This window comes from Fukomys damarensis, unplaced genomic scaffold, assembly GCF_012274545.1.
Source record: "Fukomys damarensis isolate Sample0158 unplaced genomic scaffold, DMR_v1.0_HiC HiC_scaffold_31, whole genome shotgun sequence".
Taxonomy (NCBI): domain Eukaryota; kingdom Metazoa; phylum Chordata; class Mammalia; order Rodentia; family Bathyergidae; genus Fukomys; species Fukomys damarensis.
In genome coordinates, this window is record NW_022900943.1 from 30,543,954 (window position 1) to 30,552,236 (window position 8,283).

Sequence of the window (8,283 nt, forward strand, 5' to 3'; positions counted from 1 at the left end):
AAGGTCAAATTAAACCCCCCAAAAAAAAAAAAAAAAAAAAGTCAATACATGGGACTACATCAAATTAAAAAATTGCTGCACAGCAAGGGAAACAACTAACAGTGAAGACATGTCACATATGGTGGTGAAATACTGGATAGAGGATATACAAGATGGAATTCAAGCACAGATAAGGGCAAAAAAAGGGTACCAAGAGAAATTCCAGTGGAAAGCCAGGCTAGAAATAGAAGGAGAGGAACCCTTCTACACTACAGCGGAAATCAGTCTGAAGATCCCTCAAAATAGAGCTACCGTTTAATCTAGAAGCTATACCACTTCTAGGTATATAACTGAAGCAATTAAAATCAGCATATCAAGCTGAATGTGGTGGTGCACACCATACACATTGAAACCAAAACCAAAACCAAAAAAACAAAAGTGAAACTAGGGGAGTGGGTGAGACTTGGGGAGGGACAGGAGTAAACATAAATAAATAAATAAATATATGTGTGTGTGTGTGTGTGTGTGAATCTGTGTATATTAATCTGCCAAAATAAAACCCATTAACCTGTATAACCAATAAATTAAACAGTTTTTAAAAGAGAAAATATGCTTTATGTAAAGAAACCCTCATCTTCCATTTATTTTCTTTTTGAATCAGTAGTCCATCTTTTGATAAATGTTGCCTGACATTCCAGCCTCCACTTTACCACACCACCCATAAAAGAATGTAAAAATGTCCTTTTTTTTTTAGTACCGGAGATCAAACTCAGGAACTTGCACTTGCAAGGCAAGTGTGGTGCCACTGAACTAAATCACTGGCCTTAAATATCCTCTATTTTGAAACACCCTAACACAACCATTCTCAATTTGATGGTTGTAAAATTCTTCCTTAACTTCAGTTGAAATTCATTTGTTTACCTTGACTATTTCCTGCACCCGTTTCTATCTCTAGCTATTGAGGTCTTCCCCACAAACATACCAGATCACAAGAAAAGTTTATGGGTCACATAAGCTAGTTTATTAAACTTCCTAGGCAAAGGATAGCATCACCTTCAGGCTCAGAAGTATGTCAAAGGCTAAAGTTAAGGAAGATTGAATATATTACCCTCTGAGGGAGATCTGGGTAGGAATGGATTAGAATATGTAAAATACGCAAAGCTGCTAGTGTATTGCTAGTACATGTGTTCCTGGAGAGTTAGCTTGACTATGGGCTTATCTTGACAAATGGATCTAAGAAAACTGGTATTTGTTTGATGACTTAAAATTTTACATTTAGCCAGGTGTAGTGGCTCATGCCTATAATCCCAGCACTTGGGAGGCTGAGGCAGGAGGATCGCTATGAGATCGAGACCAGCCTGTGCTACATAGTGAGTTCCAGGTCAGTCTCAACTACTTAGTGAGACCCTATCTCAAAAAAAATTTTTTATATATTTATTAGTTTCAATTTTACCCTTTATATTCAATAATTTTGCATATTTATTTTATTTATTTATTTATTTATTTTGGTACCAGGGATTGAACTCGGGTATTTGTCGCTTTCAAGGCAGGCCACCGAACCGCTGAGCTAAATCCCTGGCCCAATTTTGTGTATTTACAAGAAGTATACCTTTATTTTTCAGAGCATACATAAAAATATAACATTTTATTTTATCCTTCCCTTCCTTCCCTCCCTCCCCCCACTACTTCCTTGCTGTCTTCCTTCCTTCCTATCTTTCTATTTTACTGGCTTGAGGTGAGTCCCTACATGTTTCCTACTCATGTACTGAACTGCCAGAGTATCCTCAGCATCTCCTAGCAAGCTTACTTCCTGAGAGTCCAGGACCAACACTTGGTCTTTTATCACACTCGTTCAAGTGAATCTTGATCTGTGCTTCAGCTAACATATGACAGTTTTTATTGGCCTTCCTTGTGGAGATACAAAACAAATCCAAAGGAGAGCAATGCACACCAAACAGTTAGCTAGGCTGGGTGACAAGATGTACAGGAAGCAGTCTTTTTGAGTCATACTTCTTTGGAAAACACAAGGCTAACTTGTCATAGCTTTAGAAGTTTCTCAGAATTATTTCAGTTAAAGAACTCCTCTCCCCGCAACCACTTCTCTGTCTCTCTGGTACTGAATTGCCCAGATTGGACTCCAACTTGTGATGTCCCTGGCTCAGCTTTCCAGAGTGTTAGAATTACAGGTAAGTACCGCCACACTAGCACTCTTTGTGGTTTAAATTGGCACTCTGTCCATGCAGCTCTGTTACACAGACCTGTTATGATTTGGGTCTAGATGTCGCCCCGAAAGTCTCATGAGGTAATAAGCTTGATCCCCGGGGTATGAGAAGATGGAATTACTTCATGATGCAATGCTAGTCACCCTAACCCTAACCCTAAGTATGTGCTACACACCCCAAGTGATCTGGATAACAAAAAAGGTGGAAAGATGCTGTTAAACTCCTTTGTTATTTTTGCTGCCTCGTGTGCACCATGTTGTTTTCTGCTCTGCCGTCCCTGTTTGTCATCCCTGCCTTAAAGTTGGTGGATTATGGACTGAAACTTCTGCTGTAAGCCAAATAAACCCTTTCCCCTCGAACTTTGGGTGTCGGGTATTTTATTTCAACAACAACAACAAAGTAACTAATACAAAGCCCCTTTATCCTTTCAACACTGCCCTGATAATCTGAAATCACCCTTTTCCTTGGCAGCCACTCATGGTATGGCCCATCTGTAATTTTCTCTGTCCCATGATGCAGGGAATGTTTAAGGAGCTTGAATTTTTTTGGTGAAGTGTAAAATCTGTTTGGAGCTTGAAGATCCCTGGTTTCCCATTTGTAAGTACCCTAGAGAAAGAGTTTAAAGAATTGGAATTCACAGTGAAAGTTCTATGTAATTGCAGTTTTCCTAGATCTTTATGAATTTTATTTATATATATTTGCTTTTATTTTTTATTTTGGGGGTATTTTTGTTTTTGTTTGTTTGGTTGGTTTTTAATTTTTTTAGATAGGGTCTCTCTATGTAGTTGAGACTGACGTGGAACTCACTATGTAGACCAGGCTGCTTTCAAACTCATAGTGATCCTCCTGCCTCAGCCTCCCAAGTGCTGGCTTAAATTGCAGCCACCACACCTGGCTTAAATTGCATGTTTTTGTTTTTGTTTTGTTTGCATGATGCTTTTAATTCTTTTGAGAAGTTAGCTGGGTCAAATGGAACCTCTAGTTTTAGTTTTTTCAGAAATATACCACACTGATTTCCACAGTGGCTGTGCCAGTCTGCACTCACACCAACAGTGGAGAAGCTTTCCTTTTTCCCCACAACCCCTCCACCATTTGTTATTGGTTGATATCTTGATAGCATCTTTCTGGAGTGAGATGGAATCTCAGCATTGCTTTAATTTGCATTTTACAAATGACCAGGGCTGGGGATTTAGCTCAGTGGTGCCAGGTCTGTCTCACAAATGACCGGTGATATTGACCATTTTTTCCATATATTTATTTGCTATTTCTAATTCTTCATCTGAGAAGTATCTTTTCATTTCAAATGCTCATTTTTGGATTGGGTCTTTAAATTTGGTGGATTTAGCTTTTTTAGTTTTTTATATATTCTAGATAATAGTCCTTTATCTGAACAGCTGGTAAAATTTTTTCTCACAGTATGGATTGTCTCTTCTCTCTGTTGGTGGTTTCTCTTGCTGTGGAGAAGCTTTTTAATAAGATGAGAGGTCAAGGTTGTCAATTCTTTGTAGTCTGGGTTCCTATGTGGTCTTGGTTTTCTTCATAAAATCTTTGCCTACTCCTATGTCCTCAAGCATTTTACTTTTCTCTTGTCCAGCAGATTTAGTGTTGGTTTTTTTTGTTTTGTTTTGGTTTGGTACAGGGGATTGAACTTGGGTCCTTGCAAGGCAGGCAGTGGCACCACTGAGCTAAATCCCCAGCCCCTTGTTTTACTATTTAGATCTTTAATCTATTTCAATCTTAGGTTAGGGCGTAGTGAAAAATATGGGTCTAGTTTCAATCTTTAGCATGTAGAAAGCCAGTTTTTTCAGCATCATTTATTAAAGAAGCTATCTTTCTTCCAGGGAAGGTGTTTAGCTCCTTTGTTAAAGATGAGGTGGCTGAGTACATCTGGAGTTGTTTCTGCATCCTCTAGTCTGTTCCATTGATCCTTAGGTCTGTTCTTTTGCCAGTACTGTGCTGTTTTTATCACAGTAGCTTTGTAGCATAGTTTAAAGTCAGAGATTGTGAGAGCCCCCGCTTTACCTTTGTTGCCCAGAATTGCCTTTGCTATTCTAGGTCTCTTCTCATTCCAAATGAATTTTAGGATTTTTTTTTTCTAATCTGTGATATATGCTATTGGGATTTTGATTGGGATTGCACTGAATCTGTATAACAAAATTATGTAGATTTTTAATCTTTCATTCAAAAATAATTTCATTCAAAAATATATTTCTTTTGCTTTATTGTTAAACCAAAGAGTTTAGTGTCATACCTATCCTAAACAAATAGGACAAAGCAAACAGGCTGCTTTTAGCAAACAACAGCACCTTCTCAGTAAATAGGAAAAATGGACACAAAATCAAGTATACAAACCCCCCTAGCACTGAGAAGCCCAGTGATTGTCTATACATCTGTGTAAACTGTCCCCGGACTCAATCATAACATTTCACCCCAGATTTATTAGCCCTTTCAATGCCTATATAAGTCTAATTCCTTTCCAGTTAGCTGCTAATATCTTTTTCCTGGTGTTAGACCATCCACTCACGTATGACATCTCTTCCAGTTAGCTGCTGCTATTTCTCTCTCCCAGTGTCAGCCCATACACAGATGGCTTTTCCCAGCTAGCTGCTAGAATCTCCCTGTTTTTAGTCCTTAATTTTAGTCTCTGTTCACTGGAATAAACTTTTCTTTCAAAAGCCCATTTTAAATGAGTGGTTTCACATATACCATCTATAACAATTAGAAAATTTATAGTAGAAGGCTGGGGGTGTAGCTCGGCAATACAGCACCAGACTGAGTGTGAGGCCCTGAGTTTAATTCCCCATACAAAAAATAAAATAAAATAAAATAGAGAGAAGAGTGTAATAAAACCAAATTATTCCTCAACCAGCTTTAACAACATTCCCTCTTCCACCATTCTTTTATCTCAACCTTTCTCTACCTGTTACCCCACTTCTGCTTTCCTTTGTAATATAAATAGAGCTTATGGCTTAGCCCTCTGTAAGGTATTTTATTGAGTATCTCCCTTTGACTGTGGTTATTTTGTAGCCTCTCAAAGCTTAGGTGTAATTTTTTTTTTTTTTTTTGTTTGGGATACAACTTCAAGAACTTGCATTATGAGGTAGGGAGCAGAACCACTGGGCTAAATCCCTGGCCCCTTAGAAAGTAATTTTAATAGCTATAAATCCTGTGAATTGAGCCCTTAGCACGGACTTTGTATTGTGCTAGATATTGGGCATTGATTCATTGCATCCTTACAACAAATCTGTGAGGTACATGTGCCACTGTTAAAATGATTTCATTTAGTGATCTGTTATGATTTAGATCTAAAATGTCCCCCCAAAGTCTCATATAATCGGAATATGGAATTCTTGGAAGGTGGTTGGAGAGGAGGTGCTTTAATCATCATAGGATTAATGCTCAGAGGTAAAATCTGGTTGGAGGAGGTGGGGGGCATGACCTGGAAGGGTGTATTCCTTTTTCTTCTTTTTCTTCGTCCTCGTCCTCCTCCTCCTCCTCCTCCTCCTCCTCCTTCTTGTACCAGGGATTGAACTCAGGGCCTTGTGCTTGCTAGGCAGGTGCTGCACTGCTGAACTACATTCCCAGCTCTGGTAAGGTGTATTCTTGTTTCCCGTCCTTCCTTTTCTCTGTTTCCTGGCTAACATGCATGTCGTGACTAGCTTTCCTCTGCCATGGCCTTCTACCATGCCCTTTCTGCCAAATGATTATGGACTGAAACCCCAACATCATGAGACAAATTAAAGCTTTCCTCCTATAAATTGTGGGTATTGGATATTTTGTTCTAGCAATAGGAAAGCTGAACCTAATACAGAAGTGGGGCTGTTGCTGTGACTATACCTCACAGAAGCCTTTAGAATTGGTTTCAGGAGGAGTTTGGAAAGGTCTGGACATGGGGGCTAAAGAAGCTCCAGAATTCTGTAAATGGAAGTTGATGGGTGATGTTAGTCAGAGCTGAGAAGACCTGAATGCTGATAGGAATGTGGACAGAAAGGCCAAGGTTCTACTGGAAACTAGACTAGAGGCCATGCATTGTAGACAGCTCTGCCCAGGATTAGCAGGCTATAGTGGTACAAGCTTCTTGCCCCTCCATAATTCAGCTGTGTCACATTGAAGTAACAAAGTTTGGCTGAGTTCACTCCCAGTCAAGGTCAACTAAGTGGAGCTAAATTCCTCCCCTCTTAATTAACTGTTTGTTCTCTTTAGCAAAGATATGCTTGTGCCCTCATTCTACAGTCCTGCCTGCTTGGTACCTGTAATCAGCAGGTGTCCAAGGCCTGCCTAGCTTCGCCTCTTCCTACACTTGTAATCAATAACACTGGATGTCCTGGGAAGGGAGTTATTTTTGTTGTTGTTGTTGTTGCTCAGAGCAGCAAAAGACTCAGATCAGCCCAAGACTCGATTTCTCTAAGTCTCCGTCTGTGTGCCTTTTAAAATTTCCACTTTCCTGTCTCTCAGACATCACACTTGCTTACAGGAGACCAGGACCACTGCAGGAGTCCCTGGTAATATCACCTTACCCTTTCCCTATAAGGCATGTTACATTCTGGCAAGATACTTGTCTACATTTTGTCAATGTCCTGAAATTTTGCAGGAGACTGAGACTAAGGGCACTGGACAAATTAATCTAGAAGAAAAAAGATTTCAAGACAATCCAACGTTCAGGTTGTGGTATCAGTATTATCAGTTGCTTCTAGCCAGATTTATAGTGTTAACCCAGGGAAAAAGGAAGAGCTGAAAAGCTTGAAAAACTTGCAGCTTGGCCAGAAAGGAAGTACCTCTAAAGGTGGGGCAGGGCCTGGGATTTAGCTCAGTGGTGCCAGGGCCTCCCTCATAAGAAGAAGGTCCCGAGTTTGAACCCAGGTACAAAAAAAAAAAAAAAAAAAAAAAAAAAAAAAAAAAAATGTTGGGACTGAAAACAAGAGTGAGTTGTTGCTGAAAAGATGAGCATTAAAAAGAAGCCAAATACTTTACACTAGGACAGTAGGAAAGATGAGGAGAGCACCTGAGGAAAAGTCCAGACCCCACCCATTGGGGTATAAAAGGGCAAACTCCTTTAAACAACTTTGATTTGAGAAGAGTGCCAGCTGGGCATGGTGGCACAGGCCAGTAATCCCAGGACTCAGGAGGCTGAGGCAGGAGGATCACTGTGAGTTCGAGACCAGCCTGGGCTACATAGTGAGTTCCAGGTCAGTCTGAATTACATAGTGAAACCCTGTCTCAAAAACCCCCCCAAAATCAAAAAAACAAAAACAAAAGAACAACAACATAAAAAGTGATATAATGGTTGACAAAGCATTCTTTTGTCCCAGGGTGGGGACTGGGGTTTGGGTGGGTATGGTAGAGAGTAGAAAGGAAGAGAAACAGGTAATCTCATTTATAACTAATAGGAAGAATGCACAGCTGGGTGACATTTATCTTGTTTTATTTTGTTTTTTGGTACCAGGGATTGAACTCAGGGCCTTGTGCTTGTGAGGCAGGCACGGTGCCACTGAGCTAAACACCCAGCCCAAGGGTGATTTTTATATTTCTTTTAAATTAGAATTGCATATAAATCCTGACCCAGCCCCCCCATCACACTTCTGGGGATTAACCACACAGATATATAAATTCAAATGTGTAAAATAATACTTGCTTTAACCTTGCTAACTGTAGCATTAACTGGAATAACAAAGATTGGAAACAATATAAATGTTCATCAGTAATTAATTTGTTAAATAAATATGATTGATTCATCCACAGTAGGTTATTGTGCAGCTGCTAAAGAGATTGAGGTAATTTTGCATCTTGAAATGGAAAATATAACAGAGGTATACCTTCAAAATATAACACAGGTGCTGGGTGTGATGGTGCATGCCTGTAATCCTAGCACTCAGGAGGCTGAGGCAGGAGGATCGTGGTGAGTTCAAGACCAGCTGGGCTACAAAGTGAGTTCCAGGTCAGTCTCAACTACATAGTGAGACCCTGTCTCAAAAAACGAACAAAAAACCAAAAAACAAAATATAACAGAGGTATAACTACTTTTTTGAGTAAAATAGAAAATAAAACTGTATTTGCATCAGAAACTCTGGAAGAATATATATAT